This window comes from Notechis scutatus, chromosome 4, assembly GCF_049901735.1.
Source record: "Notechis scutatus isolate UNSWTSFEM ecotype Mainland chromosome 4, rNotScu1.2, whole genome shotgun sequence".
In the NCBI taxonomy this organism is placed as follows: domain Eukaryota; kingdom Metazoa; phylum Chordata; class Lepidosauria; order Squamata; family Elapidae; genus Notechis; species Notechis scutatus.
The window spans coordinates 113,177,692-113,195,964 of record NC_142012.1 but is presented as its reverse complement, the minus strand read 5'-3'; positions in this window follow the sequence as shown (position 1 = coordinate 113,195,964).

Below are 18,273 nucleotides of genomic sequence, written 5' to 3'. Positions count from 1 at the left end.
TAATTGTAGTAGTTCTGATCTACCAGCAAGGATTTGGACCAAGTGCCATGACTTTACATAGTTCTTTTCTATCTTGAAGGGACATTCCAGTCAGTGGAAACTAGTTATAGTTTAGGGTTCTGCGGGGCTTGATACTCCATCTACTTTTATTTAATAAATACATACATACAGTATACTGGAGGAAGTCATTACCAGTATATTGATATTAGCATCAATACACTGCGTCTCAAACCTGAATAGGCAAAGCTGAAATATTTCCTTGGTGCCTGGAAATTATTAGGGTCTGGATGCGAGGAATAATCTCAAGCTTAAACTTCACATGATAGTGGCTTTTGGTTGAGTAGAGAATCAGTTCAAAGGATATTCCATGTTTGATTCTGGATGGGGATTATATTGCTCTTTCTCCAGCTCAGAAGACTTGGATTACTGGCTTTATAGGTTCTTTAAATTCTACAAATTCTAGAAGCAAAGACTGCACCAAAGTAAGTATTTAAAGTTTTATTCTGAGACAGTATAAGAAAAGAACAATAATCATGCACACTAGAACAATATATAAGAATACTGAAGAATATAACATAACCCAAGACAGAATTCAAAGAATATTATACAAAACATCAATTAAAAATATTCAAGAATACATGAAGACAAAGAAATACCCTTCTACCAGTCAGTAAACCACAAAAGGATGATAGATACTAATTGGGCTTCTTCAAAGCCATGAAACATGTAGCATGCTCCTCCTGGTTATGTCTGCATTGAAGTTCCATCTAATGGGAGTTTCTGAGTAGCTCGTATGGAGCTGAACCATAATTAAGCATATCTGATTTTCAGTGGTCTCATCTTACTGGAATTTACCAACGGCAAAGAGAATAAATCTATCTTATCTAAGAATGCTTGGCCTTGCTGCGAGGAATCAGACCTTCAAGGTTGAGAAGTCCTGCCAAGAATGAAACTATCAAGGTTAAGGAGTTCTTGTTTATACCAGATGGCAATGACACCATCTCAAAATTAAGGAGTATCTGTTTGTTAAGGTTAATTGGGTTGAAGATGAGAAAAAGTTTCTACCCTACACAGGTGTCTTACCAAGAATAAGGCAAAATAAAGTATACTCCAAATATGATTAGTGACTGAAATAAACATTTACTTAATTCTTCACTATAGTACTAAAGCATTACTATAAAGTCATACATGGTAGCTTTATATCTTCAATATCTTCATGAATGACTTAGATGAGGGAATAGAAGGGGAACTTACCAAATTTGCAGATGATACTAAGCTGGCAGGAATAGCTAACACCCAAGAAGATAGGCTCAAGATCCAGATGGATCTTGACAGACTAGAACACTGGGCCATATCTAACAAAATGAAATTCAATGTAGAGAAAAGTAAAGTCCTACACTTAGGCAAGAAAAACCAAAAGTACACATATAGACTGGGTGAAACCAGGCTCAATAGCAGTAACTGTGAGAGGGATCTTGGAGTCTTAGTGGACAACCAGCTAAATATGAGCCAGCAGTGTGCAGCAGCAGCCAAAAAAGCTAATTGCAATCCTAAATTGTGTTAACAGAGGGATACAATCAAGATCAAGAGAAGTCCACACCTAGAGTACTGCATCCAGTTTTGGTCACCACATTATAAAAAAGATGTTGAGACTCCAGAAAAAGTGCAGAGAAGAGCAACCAGGATGATTAGGGGACTGGAGGCTAAAACATACAACGAATGGTTGCAGGAACTGGGCTTGGCTAGTGAATAGAAGGACCAGGGGAGACATGATAGTGGTCTTCCAATATTTGAGGGGCTGCCACAGAGAGGAAGGGGTCAAGCTATTTTCTAAAGCGCCTGTAGGCCAGACAAGGAGTAATGGATGGAAACTGAACAAGGAGAGATTTAACCTGGAAATAAGGAGAAACTTTTTTGACAGTGAGAACAATCAACCAATGGAACAGCTTTCATTTGGAAGTTGTGGGAGCACCATCACTTGAGACTTTCAAGAAGAGATTGGACAGCCACCTGTCAGAAATGGTGGGTCTCCTGCTTGGGCTAGATGACCTACAAGGTCCCTTCCAACTCTGATTATCTATTATCTGTTATGGTACTGTATGTACCTTAGGAAAAGAAGCACCTTTTTTTAAGGCACTGTAATGGGATGTGTAGATGCTTTTGAGAAATGAAGGGAAGAGATACTGCTTAGAAACCAATCAATCAAGTGATGGAGGAGGGATTAATATTAGAGAAATAAACTTAGGATGCGCCTGCCATAATTCATCTGATAGTGAAAAGTGGCAACGGAAGTTAGGACCCTGAGACTTAAAAAATTATTTCAGCTCTCCCAAATAAACCAGATAGGAAACACGACTAGAGGAGCTAATTCTACTTTAACATAAGGCTACATTAACAGAATCTTGCAAGTCTGAATGTTCAAACTTCCCACGTGTAACCATCCAATCAATGAGGGAAAGTCTATCCTAAGATACTTTCTGAGACCATTAAGCCCAGTTGACTTAATGGTCTCAGAAAGAATCTTAGGACAGAGCTCTAACAAAATCCTATAAGAGTGGACATCCATCTTTATCCAAAGGTTCAAGAAATAGCCAGGCTTTTAAGATTTCTTACACATTATCATGATTGGAGCTATACAGATCTCAGGAGAATGCTGTGTCAGGCGGCAGATGCTGCAACAAATTTTATTAGTTAAAAAGACCATTTTACAAGAAAAACCATCCACCACGCAACTTCAGCAGCAATGTAAGATTCTTCCAATTATTTTGGTTTTACTTTAAATAGTAGAAAGGATCCCATTTATTAACAAGATCTTTAACTTATTATTAGCAACTGATTATATAATTAGATGACAATTAAGCTGAATCTGGCTGCTTTCTGGGTGGTCTCTCTGTGACCTTGTCAGATAAAAAAAAATAGTTTAATCTTTCTTTAACCTTCCGGGACTTATTTCAATGATGTAAGATAAAAGCGATCTTTCATATAGAATGGACAGTGAAATAACACATGAATCACCAACTCCATTTCGGCAGCCTGAGAAAGACATATTAATTCAAATATATATTCTCCATTCCCCCAAAGCATTAAAGTCATTACACTGTGCCAAGAGAAAAGCTTTTTATGGGATCCAGAAGGTCCTATTATATAAATAATTAGTTGATGTAAATCTCTCTTGTCAATTCCCATCTGAGAAGGGAAGGAACTAGTACTCCTGCCTTTTTTGGAGGACTATATTTAGCACAGAGCCTGGCCTTTGCTTTAATCTTCCTGAGACTCAGGGTGATCAGATATTGGTTAGAGGAACCACATGATTAGATCATTAAAGAAACCACATCAAGAAAATAATTTTTATCCTTCCTTCAAGAAGAGGCAAAGCTTTTTTCAAAACCAGACAGGTTTCTCAAGTAGCTAGCAGGAATTAGCTTAAATAGTAATTGAGGTGGCAAATTCACACCCAGGCCCATAGGGAAGGAGTCCCATAATCCATGTGAAAAGTTTCTTTCAGTATTAAGGGAGAAGTTCTACATGAAAAGAACAGAGCGACAAGTTAAGCAATCTACTTCTGACCTCCTCCAAAGCAAAACCAATATAATTGGAAACAGTCTAGTGAAGGAGGCTACTTCCAGTTAGTGCTCTTTGGAAATACTTTACTGAAATACTGTTTTAGAAACTGAAAGGAAGAGGAACGGAAGAAAGTATACACCAGAGGTCTCCAAACTTGGCAACTTGAAGAATTGGCTGGAGAATTCTGGAAGTTGAAGTCCACAAATCTTAAAGTTGTCAAATTTGGGGACCCCTGATGTACACTAACAAAGCTACTGTATATGTGGATGGAGGTAATGCAATCCTTAGAAAGAGAGTGTGCAATAAACAAAATGACAATGTATGAATCTGTGTAAACATGTTGTGGGAGGAAGGATGGTTTGAAAGGTCAGAAAGATATAGAGATGTTGGCTTGGTGTTGGTGTTGGCATGCTTTCTTTCACCCTTTAATCTACAACTTTAGAATTAATATTAAGACATTTTAATTGAAAGGTCCTAGAGCTTTAATGTTATAGTATTGTGTTAGCTTTTAGTGGTTTATTTATGTATATTTATGACCATTGCTGTGTCCCAGGGTCATGTGATCACTTTTTGCAACCTTTTCACAAGCAAAGTCAGATGGGGAAGCCAGGTTCACTTAGCAATTGGGTTACTAACTTATCAACTGCAGTGATTCCCTGAATAACTGTGGCAAGAAAGGTGGTAAAATTGAGGAAAACTCACTTCACCACATAAATTTTTGACTCAATTGTGGTCTTAAGTTGTAATTTGATTTGAGCAAATCCTCCTCAATATAATATGCATAACAAATAAATTAGAATTGTGTTATTTCTCAGTTCACCACAAACATAGGGTCTTGTAGCCTTTAAAGATGAACTTAGTAAATAATATAAATGTACTGTAAGTTTTTATGGTACAAATATACCTAATCTGTTTGAGTATTGCATAAAGGTATCTGAGAATTACCACTCTATTGCCTCAAATAGCTGAGACTTTTCTTCAATATTATCTACCCTGAGTGGCTGACAAATCATCTCCAATCAAGGGAGTGTTGGGTCTCTTTTCATCATAGATACATGTTACACCAGGGGTGTGAAACTCGTGGCCCACAGGCCGGATGTGTCACATGCTGGCCACCACCACCCCCGGTTTAGCGAAGGGAGAAAAATTGTGATGCACCATATCATCTGATAGTCCTCTAGTATATATATCAATGCTTCTTGGTTGCCAGTTATTAAGCAATTTGATTTGATTTGTGTGAAATCTGCATAAAGGCATGTTGGTGCTCATTTCAATATTTATCATAGAAGGTTTACCCTGAAGAACTTTTTGGTATATATTGTAGCCCATCACTATTTGAAAAATTAAAGACAAATTTTTTTTAAAAAAAAAAACCTCTCTTGGACAAATATTAGGAACAACCACCAAACTGTAGACCTACAACTGTATTAACACTGTGACCTTAGATTAAAAGTAAATGATTATTTTATATATCAAAGCAAATTACTGTAGTGACCAGGCCTGTTTGGTATCTAAACCCATAAAGAAGAGGGAATAGCCACAAAGTTCAGCTCTGATCCAGCTTAATCCCTTCAGGGAATAATGAAAAACTTGGAACGTAAGTATAGTATAAGCATTTGTATACCAGTGAGATTAATATTTATCCTGCTGCATATAAATGGAATCCAAGAATAGAAACATGGCTAAAATCTCAAACTTCATCTTTCCAACCATCACCATGGGTGTTTGCTTTTCTCAGTTTTTTCCCTGAAGTTTGCATATGACACTTTCATTTGCATTTAATGTACTTCAAATTACTTCCTTTTGTTGTGCTAAACATTTCTCTCAGTTGAGCCTAATTTGGTGAGGTCATGCTTTGACCTCTGACCTTTTGATTTTTAAGTGAAACCATCTGACTACAAAATAGGTGGAACATTCTTTGCTTGTTCATGACATTTGATATTTGTAGTTGTGCAGCTGGGTTTTAAAAAGATTTATTTGCCAAGTTAACACTTATCTAGAAAAAACTGAGCTAGTGACTTCTCACCAGAGGCCCTTGAATATCAAGAACAGATATGAAGCCACTTCAATCCATTTTCAATCTAGATACGGATGTTGTACATAACTATGTGCATATAGGTTATGAATCCTGCCCTTCCTGATGTTGCTTAAGACTTGTGGGTTAGTACACATATTGCAGGTGTCTTCTATAGGAGTCATGCTGTATGTCAAGAAATCTATGCTGGTAGAACATTAGCACTCATCACAAATCTTTCCTTCCTCTTTCTCTCTCCTAAAGCAGGGGTATCCAACCACAGCAACTTTAAGCCTGATGGACTTCAAGTCCCAGAATTCCAGAATTCTGGGAGTTGAAGTCCACCAAGCTTAAAGTTGCCAAGGTTGGAGACCCCTGTCCTAAAGGATAGGACACATATAAAAGGACTGACTCAGCACTTGGATGTTTCTTATGTAAATTGTTGTAGATGTCAAATGCTGTAGCAATTTCAGCATTGTTTGGCTTTTATTTTATTTTTAAAAGTGCATATATTTTACAACATATTTAAATGTTTTCACAATGTACTGATTGATAGCATTTCATCTAATATGTCTAGACATTCCTACACTTCAAAAACTACAGTATTTCAATTAATTGGAAAATGTCATAGCTGAGTCCCAAAATTGTGCCATTAGTCAGCTGAGAATGGTGTTGGAGGTACAGTTAATAGCAAAGGAGAGTTGAATGAGAGACTGGAGAGGGAAAAAACAGCAAAGAATAGAAGGAACCATTTCTAACTGGGAAGAATCTGAAATCCCTGTCAGAAGCCTGATGGAAAGGAATGGGTTTTGGGGATAACAAAGTTCACACATTTTGGAGAGAGAAAAGTTTCTTGGGGATGAGCATGAGTCCAAGAGCTTGGAAGAATAAACCTTTGGTCCTGGTGACTGACTCCAACTGGATCCTACATAAGAAAGTTCTGCTACAAAGAACAAAGTACTTTGTTCTGACAGCCATAATTTTTAGGCAGGAGCCATAGTTCTTAGCAGGGAAGAAATCTCATTGGCCTGCATCAGAACTCCTATAAAGAAGAAAGCCCCTCAACCACCACCACTCTACAGCAGGGGTCTCCAACCTTGGCAACTTTAAGACTTGTGGACTTCAACTCCCAGAGTTCCTCAAAGTTGCCAAGGTTGGAGACCCCTGCTCTGCAGTTTAAGACAGGGGTGGTTTCAATTAAGTATCCCGCATGAGAAACTGGGACTATGTGGGGAGCCCCTGCCATCCCACCCCCGCTGCTGCTCCACCCACTGTCACCTCTGCCACTGCTTCCACCCCAGTCTCTGCATTGACTTCTCACACATCATGCTGATGCCTCACCAATCCCACCACCAAGGCAGGCTGATGTGGCCCAGAGGCTGCAAAAATGTCGCTGTCTGGTTTAAGACTATCAATAGGGGTGCAAAATAAGCATTCAGAATAAACAATTTGTCTTGGAGATGGGATTTTGTGAAAAATCATCTAAAGCACCAGGGAGGGGAATCTGACTTATGCCTTACTACATTCACAATCAAGGCTCCCTCTCTCCCCCACCCCGCCAAGCTTACTTTTACTTCCTGAGCAAGTCAACACCATAGATTGCGTGGGGACTTCATTATTATCGTTTTTCTTATCTCCCAAATTGCTCAACCTGAATAAGGAATTTAAGTTACAGTAAGGCAGATTCCAAATGGCACTGGAAAAAGCCTCCCAACATTTCATCAGTAGAATCAACTGCTCAAAGAGTTAGTGGATGTTGTAAATTATCAGAGTTTATTTTAGTGTTCCTTTTTCTGCTTAATATTCCTTTTTATGCTCAGGCTATATATTTGCTTTTCACACACACATAAAAAAAAAAACACTTTTACCTGCTGTTTTTAAATCATGATAATCAAAGAGGTTTAGTTTCTTATGAAAATCAAAATCAAACCTTAATCCTAAAGTGTTCCAAGTGTGTTTTACTTGGCTTTACAACAGAAAATACATTCACTAAAATTAGAATCAAGCACTTTCCAAATTATCAAAGAAGTCAAATAATATTACTTAAATATTCTGGCTGTTTTAAAATTAGTAAGGCTGCTAATTGACTGATATGCTTAATATTTTTCTGAAATTGTGTTCCAATACTCAATTTCATCAAAACGTAGCCTTGGTGAATTCTTTAAAAGGGCTGCATTATCATCTTAGAACAATTTTCCTTATGCTTTCAGGGCTTTTGGCTGCAACTTTATTATCCTGAAAGTTTAACCAAATCAACATAAACATTACAGTTTGCTGGGAAGCTTGGTGTTTGTTTTTAAACAAATATCTCATAGCATAATATTAGGTACAGTAAGTCTATTGAAAGAAAGTCACATTCACAGATAACCTGCTCATTTTCAAGGATGCAAAAGTAAAGCTACCTTTTTTCCCCCTACTGATTCATTTTTTTGGAGACCTTACAATATTATATAATTTTTAGAGAGATACCTGTCCCAGTTAGTAGCAACAAAATGACCTGCCATCAGTTATAATGAAGGTGGCAATATGCTTCATAAACTACAATATGAGTAGTGATACTGTCATTGGTTATCTAATTATTGAAAGCTAAAAGGTTTGAGTACTTTAAGATTATTTGTGTTATTCTGACTGTGCAGCTGAATGAAAAATATCACATTTTTTTCCATGTAATGCTTTTGAATCTCCAAAAATTTTTTGACTGAAAGATGTCTTTGGCAATTGCTTTGTTTAACAGCAGCAAAAATGTAAATAAACACCATTAAAATTGAAATGATCCACAATTATATATGTATTTAGTTCCTAATAGGAAGCACTAGATCAGCCTTCTCTCAGGCTGGCATCATCCTGATAAGCTGTACTACAACTCCCATTGTGCCAACTGGAATGATGGAAACGATTATCCATGCACATGTGAAAGATGCCAAATTGGATGAAGGCTGTAGTAGATTTTTATCAGTGTCCCACTTTCTGATGGCTCAGCTATTTAAATAAATGATGCCAAAGCACTACTGCAGAATGAACGACTAGAGAAAAATAGGTTGTCCAATAAATACATAGTTATTAAACTACAAACTTGCTAGCCAGGATGACAGTATATAAGCAGTTTGTCTAATCTTAACTGCTTTCAACTAGACAGTTGCACGCATTATGCATAGCCACTACTTTGCTTTGGGCACCATTAACAGAAATGCTACAAGAAACTAGCATGGAGAAAATAATTAGATTTTTAGAATGAATTGCATTCCACTACATGGTAGCAGCTGTCACAAAGAGTAATTTTAAGTAGTTTCCATATGGTACAAGTTCATATATATAGCTTCTAAGCCAAGTATTTATGTTATCTGTGTGTATGTGTGTGTGTGTGTGTGTGTGTGTAAATATGTCTCTGCATACATTTAACATAAGCATGTTGCATGCTATTTCCCCTCAAAGGAAATTATACAAAGGAAAGGCCAATTATTGAAGTTCCCCTAGGATGGTCCATCTGGACAGTGCTAATTTGAAATATCAAGTGAGCTGTTTTAGCACCTCTGTCCCTTCTGTCCAGATGTTTGGACTTCTGCCATCTTCATAGCCTACGTCCTTTTACAAATAGCTCACAGAGTTATTTTTATAGTATTTGAGAATTCAAAAGGGAGAAAAAAAATATCTCAGAAATGGTCAGATTTGGTCATATTCCAATTGTAGCAGTCCCTTCCTTGATCTCTCAAGGGCTGAACTAGGCAGAAAAATGCATGTTTCTAAGAGATATATCTATGTAAGTCCTTACCTCTGGAGTATGGGAAAAGCTGAGTTAGCAAGACCATCTTGCTTGATCAATTAATGTGAAATATTTAATTCTTATAAGTGTTGATTTAAAGAATCCATCATTTGTACAGAGAGAAAGCTGATGGAATTTTAGATGTACCAAAGAAATAAATCCTAGAGTAGAGTAGTAGTATCTCTAAAAGTAGAGATACTTCTTTTGATCAGTCATATGGAAAGAATTTAACTGGAGAAAACTAGTTATCTAAGCTTGATTCTTGACTCCTCCCCCCCCCCCCCAGGTTTTAAACCTCAAAATTATCAGGAACATGATTCTCCTCTGAGTTTGCTTTACAAAAACCATTTTGGCAGTTTGACAAATCCATATGTTTTATTTTTCTTTAAAGGAACCACACCCAGGAGAATTTTTTATAGAATAAAAACTATGTTTAATAAACAAAATTCCAATCTGAAGCATGGATAAACTAGACTAAACTAAAGCAAATATGCTAGGCTATAACTGTCTACAAACTCTGTTTAAGGTGACTAGTTATGAGAGATGTCTATGTCTTGAAAAAAAAATCATTATTTTGATTCAGGCATTTTGCAACCAGAGAAGACAAACCAACTAAAACAGAAGACATAGAGAATAGAAGAGTAGAAAAAGGTGGCCTAGGAAAGTGTAACAAAAGGCCTGTTAATGTCCATGAACATCTATTCTACCTATACCTTTATTTTTTCATTGTTAGTAAAAAAAAATATTCTAATCAATATAAAGTAGGAAGAGACATAGCAGCACCTGCAATGAGGATGCTAAAATGCTGATGCAGATATGCTATCCAGTGCTAATGCTACTCTTATGTCAAAGCATTCTATGCAAGTGCATCAATCAAAGTATTTGTTTGATAGCATCATCACACACATTCTGTTCTTTGTCCCATGGCCTCTCCCTAATAGATATAGAGGAGGAACCCAATGCTTTCTGTGGCAAGGCAAATCTCCAAATAATAGTAATTTAGATGGAGACTTTATGAAGGTTAAAAAATGAAGCTTACAAACTGTAAGTAGAAGCATCAGTAGAATCAGGCAATTTTGTCAAAATGTGGCCCTTTTTATACATGCACACAATGTCACGATGCACGTTTAGGGTAAGCACGTTTGCAATATGATGGTGGTTTCATTATTTTCCCTACTTCCCCTCACCCAAAGATGCCTTAATTTATGTAATTCCTAAACTACCAAAGTTATTGTAGTTTTTCTTGTGACAGATGTCTCACTTCTTGAAATGCATCCGAGACATTGTTCAAAGACCTTAGTCTGAAAAATGTTGTACATCTTATGCACAAGACATTTATATATATGTGTGTGTGTGTGTGTGTGTGTGTGTTTTCTGAGGTTCTCGCGGGTATTTGTATGTGGATCTTTGGTTATTCGGGTTTTCTCCCGCGTAAGATTGGAAGTATCTAGGCAACGTTTCGATGAAGTCTCATTCATCATCTTCAGGCTTGTGTCTTCAGCTCTGTGCTTCTCAGAGTGATGTGAGCTTGCAGCTGCTTCTTCCAACACCTCAAAGCCACAGGACATGAGATTGACTTTAAAAATACCAGAACTATCGCCAAAACTGAACACTTTAACAACAGAATAATCAGAGAAGCCATAGAGATAGAAAAACGCCCACACAGCATGAATAAAAGAGACGACACCTCCCGCCTACCAGCCATTTGGAAACCCACCCTCATGAACAGACGAGTACCTAACATGATGAATGACACCAGACCCACACCCACGAGGGCCACACAAGATGCCACCACCACACTTCCACGTAAAAAGCAGACTCACACCCACACAGAAGATGAGACACGACCACGGACCAGAAGCCGCACTCTAGCTGCATCACTACCCACTTCAAACCCCTCCGAGCCATACATGAAGCAAACTGACCCCCACCATGAAGATGCGGCACGACCACGAACTCGAAGCCAAACAGCAAGATCACAGCTCACCAGCTCAAATCCCCCAGCAACTAAGACTAACCTGAGCACAACCAAGCCCCCACCTGAACAGAACACACCTCCAGCCTATCAGAACACGGCCAGCCCCCCAACCAATCAGAACACAGCCAAACACCCAACCAATGAGAACACACCCCCACCCAATCACAACACAGCCAAGCTCCCACCCAATCAAGTCACACCCCCACTAGCAGTTCAAAGGAAGAAGCAGCTGCAAGCTCGCATCACTCTGAGAAGCACAGAGCTGAAGACACAAGCCTGAAGATGATGAATGAGATAGATAGAAAGATAGATAGATAGATAGATAGATAGATAGATAGATAGATAGATAGATAGATAGATATTCGTAGATTTTCACGGGTGCAAGTATGTAGGTCTAGGTGTGATTGGGTCTTTTCCCGTGTAAGATTAAGAGTATCTTGGTGACATTTCGGCGAGGTCCCACTCACCATCCTCAGTGGGGATGGCGAGTGGGACCTCACCAAGATACTCTTAATGTTACACGGGAAAAGACCCAAACACACCTAGACCTACACACACACAGACACAGACACAGACACACACAGACACACACACACAGACAGACAGACACACACACACACACACACACACATATAAAGTTGTAGCAGCGTTTTGGCTTTGTCGTTTTGTTTTGTAACAACTTTAAAAGCACAACTACAATGACGTGGGAAAATACCTGAGCAAAACTGAATACCATACATGTAAGTACCAAAACTTAAGAAAACAAAAAATATATATATATATATAATATAAATATATATATATATATACACACACACACACACACACACACACACACACATACATGTAAGTAAACTTAAGAATATATATATATATATATATATATATATATATATATATATATATATATATATATATATATATATATTCTTAAGTTTTCAGGTACTTACATGTATGTTATTCAGCTTTGTTCGGGTATTTTCCCACGTTATTATAGTTGTGCTTTTAAAGTTGTAGCAACATTTTGGCAGAATCTCATCTGCCATCATCAGGCTTCTGTATTGTGTTTGTCTGTGAGTCAGGCTTTTAAAGTTGTTTCAGTTTTAAATTTGGGGCTAGCCTACTGCTGTGCCAGAATGGTTTTTTCTTCATCCTGATTGGTTGGGAGTCTTGGTCTGTGTTTATTGGTCTTGGAGTTTGCTATGTTCTGCTTGATTGGTGTTTCTAATATCTTCTGTCTGTTTTGTGGCTTTTTTTGTGTCTTGATTGGCTGGCAACATTGTGTTTCTGTATTGGAGGCTTTTAGTGCAGCTTGGCTCTGAGTAAATGGATGGCTATAAGTACCCGCGAAAACTTAAGAATACACACACACACACACACACACACACAAATCAAGCAAGCACAAGACTTTAACAAACATAAAAATATTTAAAGGGAAGAATCTAAAAATATAATGTTTATTAATTATTTATCCTAAGCTCGTACTGCATAACAATGCTCTAATTGGACATGCATCTCCATACAATCTTTTCCTGGGTCACAGGCTCATAATAAATCTAAGATTCTCTCCAACAGCCTACACCCAGGTCAGCAGGGATTACCATCAGATAAATATCAAGCAGAAAACAACACCCTAATCAAGGACTTACCAAGGAGAAAACTGCATTCCCACCAACAGTGGCAGAGAAAGTTTCTGTAAATAAACAGAGAGCAAACCCCATATTTACCATTACTGATGATGTTTCCTAGTTGGTTAATAAACATCTGCAAGTAAACAACCAAGTTCAGAGAACACCATGGACTGAAGGGAAACAAAGGCAAAAGCTACATAAAAAAGAAAGCTGTTGGAAGAAGGATAACTTTGCTGCTTAACCCAAATCAGAAGTTGTGGAACAAGTTTCCTTTTGCAGGATATTCCATTTTGTCAGTGCTTCCAGAAAACTCCTGTCAGGTCGCTAATGTCAATTCTGCATATCTCAGGCAGTGAGATTGGGTAGAATTAGAAGCTTCAACAGGCAAATTTCCTAATGATGTTTAATTTTTGTTGTTTATTGTCATTTCCTTCTTATATTCAGAGCTGTGGTGGTGCAGTGGTTAGAATGCAATATTGCAGGCTAATTCTGCCAACTGCCAGAAGTTCAATTCTCACCAGTTCAAGTTTGACTCAGCCTTCTGTCCCTCCAAGGTTGGTAAAATGAGGACCCAGATTGTTGGAGGCAATATGCTGACATTGAAAATTGCTGAGAGAGGGCTGTAAAACACTATGAAGCAGTATATAAATAAGTGATACTGGTATATTGAGTCATCATTTAGAGTGAGCTGTGTTTTGTGATCCCAAGATTACATGCATGATAATTTAGCATGACTAGTTTGAATACCTTTAAATACATTTGACATTGGCTTTAGCTCCAATATGAATCTTCCAAAACATAAATTCCATTAATCATTTAGTTTCTCTGAGGAGAGAGAGAGAGAGAGAGAGAGAGAGAGAGAGAGAGAGAGAGAGGGAGGAGAGGAGAGAAGGAGGGGGAAAATATATTGACATATTATGAAAAGTACACTGTTAAGTATGGAGAATAACGGAGACCAGACATCTGACCAGTGACTTCAACTCTTTAATAAAGTATAGAACATAACAGAGCAATGCTATGGGCAGCAGTAAGCCTTTTATAGGGTTAGCTGCTGCCTCATTAACCAATGAAAATGTGCAATCAGTTCAAACTACTAACCAATAAGAACAGTCCCAAAAAGTGGCCAATCAGGGACTGGTTCTGGCCCAATCCCAAGTTGTTGTATAAGGACCAATCAAGTGTGCAGGTTTTCAACCCCTAATTTGCATTTAGGTTATTCACTTTTATTGATTCACAACACCCCTCCCCTTGGGTTCCGTTTGAGGGGAGCTGTAATAAAATCTCAAGATAGGCAGGCCGCTTGGTCTGCCTGGATGATTTCGAGGCTCCACCGGTTTTGTCTAATGTCCGGTTCCGTGGAGCGTTTGGATGACCTTTGTTAAATTCTATTTCGCTGCACGGCGATTCCGTGCTGCATTCACTGTGGTTGTCTCTGCTACTGTGTGTTTCTTCGGGTTTTGCAGTTCGTTTTCCCCGTATTAAAGTTCCCTGAAGGCGCCTCCCGCTTCTTGTTCCGGTGCTTCGCTGGGCTGTAGGGCTCCCGCTGACCTGCTATTAGTTGTATCAAAGTCAATTCCTCGATACTCCCTCCCCTTGAGTTGGTGAACCGGGAAGTCATGGCCGCTGGGTGGTAATCTCGATCGGAGCTGGTCTATGTGGCGTTTCCACACCCTCCCATCGTCTGTTAGCAGGCGGTAAGATCTAGGCCCGGTGAGGTGGGTAACGGTTGCGGGTATCCATAACGGGTCGCCGGAAAAGTTTTTGGCAAAGATTAAATCGCCTACCTTAAATTCCCGGCATTTGCTGCTGGAGCCGAAAGGTTTTTCCGGTGTGAAAGCGGGGTGGAGCCGGTCAAGGTGCGATCGTATTTTCCGCCCCATAAGAAGTTCAGCGGGTGTTTTGTTGGTCACGCTGTGGGGCGTGATGTGCTGCAATAAGAGAATGCGATTGATTTTCTCGTCGATGTTGCCAAATTCCATTTTGTGCAGGGTCTTTTTCACAAATTGTACCATGCGTTCTGCCCATCCATTTGCCGCAGGGTGCGCGGGCGAGGTTAGCGCATGGCGGATGCCCCGATCAGCAAGATATTGTTCAAAGGGCAATGCAGTGAACTGTGGGCCATTGTCCAAGACCAACACGTCCGGAAACCCGTGTGTGGCAAATAGTCTGTTTAATTTATTAATAACTGAGTCAGTTGTAGTTGTGTGCATTCGATGAATCTCTAGCCAGTTAGAATAGGCATCGACAGTAATCAGGAAAGTGTGACCTTTGGTAGGCCCCGCAAAGTCAATATGAATACGGGACCACGGTCCCCTCGGCGTTTCCCATTCGGTTGGGGTTGCTTTAGGTGAGGCGTTGCTGACATCCTGGCAACGTTGGCACGTAGCGACCCAGGCCTCAATTCTTTTGTCGATTCCCGGCCACCAAGCATAGCTGCGTGCGAGTGATTTCATCCGCACAATGCCCGGATGTCCCTCATGCAATACCGCCAACACAGTCTGTTGCCAGGGATTACGACTCGATCGCCCCACAAGATACAGCCTTTTTGGGAAAACAGCTCGGTTTGGCGGGCTTTGAAAGGCGCCCATTCAGGTGCAATTTGGTCCGTCGGCCACCCCCGTTCAACCCAGCGTAGTATGTGTTGCAGAACTGGGTCACGTTTTGTTTCAAAAGCAATGTCTCTAGCCGTCAATGATGGTGTATGTAGAGCTTCAATCTGTAGTGTTGAGAGGGTTGGGGCTGGATCCACAACAGCGTCTGGGAGCGGTGTTCTGCTCAATGCATCGGCGTGGAGAATCGATTTCCCCGGGTGGTGTTGCAAGGTGTAGTTGTAGGCCGCCAGGAATTCAGACCAACAGGTCATTCTGGGGGACAATATATACGGGGTTGGTTTATTACCCGCAATGATCCCCAGTAGCGGTTTATGATCAGTGATTATTGTAAACACACGGCCATAAACATATTCGTGAAATCTTTTAACTGCAGCAACAATAGCTAAAGCTTCTTTGTCCAGCTGACTATAATTTCGTTCAGCTTTAGCTAAGGTTCATGAAAAAAACGCGATGGGGGCCTCCGCTCCGTTCGGTAACACGTGGGCCAGAATTGCCCCAACCCCAAAAGGTGATGCATCACACGTGATAGTGAGTGGCAGAGTCTCATTGTATTGCATAAGTACTGAATCAGAAGTTAGCAATTTCTTTACTTGTTGGAAAGCATGTTGTTCCCGTTGTCCCCAAACCCACGTTGCTTTTTTGTCTAATAGTCTATGCAATTGTTCAGCTACTGTTGCTTTGTGGGGTAAAAACACATTATAGAAATTGATAAGTCCAAGGAACGCCTGTAGGTCTGCTTTGTTCCTTGGAGTGGGTGCCTTTTTAATTGCTCGTAATTTGTCTTCGGTGGGGTGAATTCCTTGGCTGTCCAGGAGATATCCCAAAAATTCTTGCACGAGTGCTTCTTCCCAATCGACGCTTTCGGCCTTGTGGACTCCGGCTACCGTGATTCCGAGTGGCCTGAACCATTGAAGGCCCAGAAGACTAGGCCTATCTCGATCCACAATAGTCAGTGGCAGTGCGACGGTGCAGTCCTTGAATGAGACCTGGAATCTGCGGGACCCGACGACGGGAATTCGGTTGCCCTGATAGTCTTTGAGTATAACCCTTTGAGGGTTAAGGTCTTGGCGGCGAATCGTCGGGATAAGCTGTTGGAGCGTTTTCCACGACACCATCGAGAGGGAAGATCCCGAGTCTACCTCCATCACGCAAGGTTTGTTTTCGATGTCGACTTTTACTCAGATTTTCCCGGCATCAAGGGCTGTAGCGTGGCCTATGGTGATTGTTTGGGGGGTCTCTTCCCGTCTGGTTTCTTCACGCCTGGTAGAAGTGGTGGACGGCTTGTTTCTGTAGGAGTGGTTCAATTTTTCTCGGTGTGTGCCGAAGAATCCGGAAGACTGGAATTCGGCCTGCGGGGTTTGGGGTTCTGTTTGCTTCTGCAAACCTTTGCGATGTGACCGCGTCTCCCGCAATGACGGCAAAGTGCGTCGAGGAATTTGTAGCCGGATCGTGGGTGATTTGCTCCACAGCCGGCACACGGTCGAAACGAGTGTTGTGTGGACTGGTCTCTCTCCGTTCGAAGTCAGTTGACCTCTTCCTCATCGCTGTCGGACGGGGACTCTAGGTCTTCATGGTGAGTTGATACCGGGTGTCTCTCTGAGCGAGGCGAGGTATCATTGGCGAGTTTGCGTAGCGGTGCGTTGGTGCGGCGCATTTGGGCTGCCGACTTCTTTGTCGCCTCCGCTGCCGAGGCTTCTTTAAGGGCATCGGTGAGGCTGATGTCCCCCTTAGCCATAATTTTGCTCTGGATAGCGCCGTCTTCTAGGCCCAGAACCAGGCGGTCCCGGAGGGCTTCTTCTAAGTCTGCGAACCCGCAGAGGCCTCCTAGGTTCCGGAGGTCCGCGATGTAATCAGCAAGGCTTTCGCCCTTCCGTTGGTCCCTCTGGTAATATTCGTGTCTTCTTACTAGGGTTGGCACGGTGGGCGCGTAGTGACCCCATAGTAACGGCTCGAGGATGTCCCAGTCCATTTCTTTTACCTCTGCTGGCTTGGCAAGTGACTTTGCCATTTTAAACACGGTTGGTCCACAATGAGTTAGAAAGATAGCTCTTTTTTTGCCGGTTGTCGCATCTTTCAAATTGTTGGTTTCCAGAAACATCTGGAACCGATCCATGTAAGCCTCCCAGTCTTCGGTTTCTGGGTTGAATGGAGCGGGTGGTACGGCACCGCTGGCCATGTTGCCGTTGATGGTGCGTGTTTGACCACGTGCTCTGTTAGTTGCTCTGTAGGTTAGTAAGCTCTTCGGTCTCCGGATCCCACCTTCGTCGCCAGTGTTAAGTATGGAGAATAACGGAGACCAGACATCTGACCAGTGACTTCAACTCTTTAATAAAGTATAGAACATAACAGAGCAAAGCTATGGGCAGCAGTAACCCTTTTATAGGGTTAGCTGCTGCCTCATTAACCAATGAAAATGTGCAATCAGTTCAAACTACTAACCAATAAGAACAGTCCCAAAAAGTGGCCAATCAGGGACTGGTTCTGGCCCAATCCCAAGTTGTTGTATGAGGACCAATCAAGTGTGCAGGTTTTCAACCCCTAATTTGCATTTAGGTTATTCATTTTTATTGATTCACAACATACACCTCAATTTTTATCTAACTGTTGATCTATAGAACATTCCTCATACCTCATTATGACAGTTAAATTAGGAACCCTTTGGGGGGAGGGAGTAAATCCTTTTTTTAATGTCTGGGCAATCATTTTTAGCTGCA